Consider the following 1,985-nt stretch of genomic DNA (forward strand, 5'->3'; position numbering starts at 1 on the left):
AACTAGCAAGGTTTAAGTAGAGTGTGGGCTATGGCAAAGGATTCTAGATCTACCATCTGGAGACTGGTATAAGCCATTGTATCTCTTTATTTATGACTTTGTGCTACTTCAATATTATGTTGCTATTTATTATGTTCCAAGTTTGCTCTAGTTATATACTTGATATAGTTGTGATTGATAATGAGTTTATGCATATGTTGCACAAAGTGCTTAGCCCAAGGCGCACATGGGTTAAGTGGTCGACATTATGTAAGCATGGTGCTTAGATATTGTTTACCTAGTGGATGCATTCTACACTCTAGGGTCATGTGGTAGATCACGGATGTGACACTCCCATTGAGTCCTTTATAGTCCTTAGTAGAACACGGTTGTGAAGGGAGACAAGCTCTGTTCTTGATCTTCCATAGTAATGTTCCTTATGTATAGATTCAAAGTTAATTATGTTATAGATGAGAGTGTATATACTTGGGTGTACAAAAGACTTAATAAATAAGGAATGACTTAGAAATCTTTTACTCTTACCAAATCTCCTGCCTAGTCATACTACATTTTATGAGTCTCTATTTCTATCTCTGAAATTATTATCAATGCTTCATACTTATCATTTATTTATCATTTGACTTACCCCTTCCATACCATAAGAGTGGTTTTGTCATAAGTATATATATTTGTCAATATCTCTTTGCCAATAATCCCATAGCTCCTCCATGGATAAAATATAAATAATGATACTCGGTATACTCCCGGGTGAAATGCTACAATGGTACATTATCTGTGCGCTTGCGGATACTTTAACATATATAATCTTCTCTGAGTTCATAAGTGTCATTAACAATTACCAATCATGCATTTCTGGCATCATGCTAGGGATGATAAATGAGTAAAGAGTGATGCTAAGAAATGTCAACAAGCATTTCTGGCGCCGTTGCTGGAGAGGGGCACATGGCTATAGAGAATTGATCAAATAAATACTTATTGATAAAACTATAACAACTATGCTTTAGCAGGCTGGCCCTTGTTTGTTGTTGTTCATATTCTATACAGGGTATTGCAGAATTAGTTGTGATTCACCAATAACTTCCAATCAAAATCAACCAAATCAAGAGGAAGCTCAACACCAGTTTCTAAGTTATGTCTGACAAAACTCTGTGTGAGTTCTCTGTTCTGAGCACCGAGAACATTCACACTGGACCAACACTCAAAACCAACAACCTTGAGTTTGAGTTCATACCAAGCCTCGTCAACATGGTGCAAGCTACCCATTCAGTGGAAAGGCACATGAAAATGCTAGTGCTCATCTTCAGAATTTTCCGGAGATCTATAGCATAGTCATCATCAAGGATGTTGCTCAAGACATTATACTACTACACTTGTTCCCATTCTCACTAGTGGGAAGCGTGAAGCAATGGTTCTATGCCAATAAAGACAACATCAATACATGGGCAAAGTGTTCAAAGGCCTTCCTAGAAAAGTTCTTCCCAGTAGGCAACACCAATGGCTTAAGAGGAAAGATTTCCAACTTCCAACAATAGAAGGGAGAGCTTATTCTTGAAGCATGGGAACAATTCCAAGAATATATTTTAGATTGTCCTCACCATGGAATGGAAGATTGGTTGCTCATGCAAAGTGTCTACTGTGGATTAAGTCAGAAAGCTCATGAACAACTCGATGCCACAATTGGAGGATCATTTATGTCACTCACCCTTGGAAAAGCTGAAACTCTTATGGAGAAGATAGCCTCTAATCAAGGCTAGTCATCATGCAACATCCAATCATGCAATAAGAGTGAAGAAGTACCAGAAGAGGTGTGTGCATTGTCAACCAAAATGTACGTACTATTGAATTGGCTCAAATAGCGAGCCAATTACAAGAGAGATCGTGAGGCCATTCAAGATGCTTTCAATGCTCAAAACATATGTGGAGAATATTTGGGGGTTGAATTCCCTAAATATCAAGAGGATGTAAACATCATTGGTAACAATTCA

The 1,985-nt window shown here is 37.8% G+C and overlaps 1 non-coding gene across 1 annotated transcript; it reads right to left on the minus strand.

Annotated features, from left to right (window-relative positions):
• Positions 1-1,496: 1,496 nt before the first annotated feature.
• Positions 1,497-1,603, minus strand: LOC136541163 (small nucleolar RNA R71). The gene has a single exon (XR_010780256.1). It is a non-coding gene; the product is annotated as a small nucleolar RNA R71 (small nucleolar RNA).
• Between the last annotated feature and the right edge of the window lie 382 nt (positions 1,604-1,985).

This window comes from Miscanthus floridulus, chromosome 2, assembly GCF_019320115.1.
Source record: "Miscanthus floridulus cultivar M001 chromosome 2, ASM1932011v1, whole genome shotgun sequence".
NCBI classification, from domain to species: Eukaryota; Viridiplantae; Streptophyta; class Magnoliopsida; order Poales; family Poaceae; genus Miscanthus; species Miscanthus floridulus.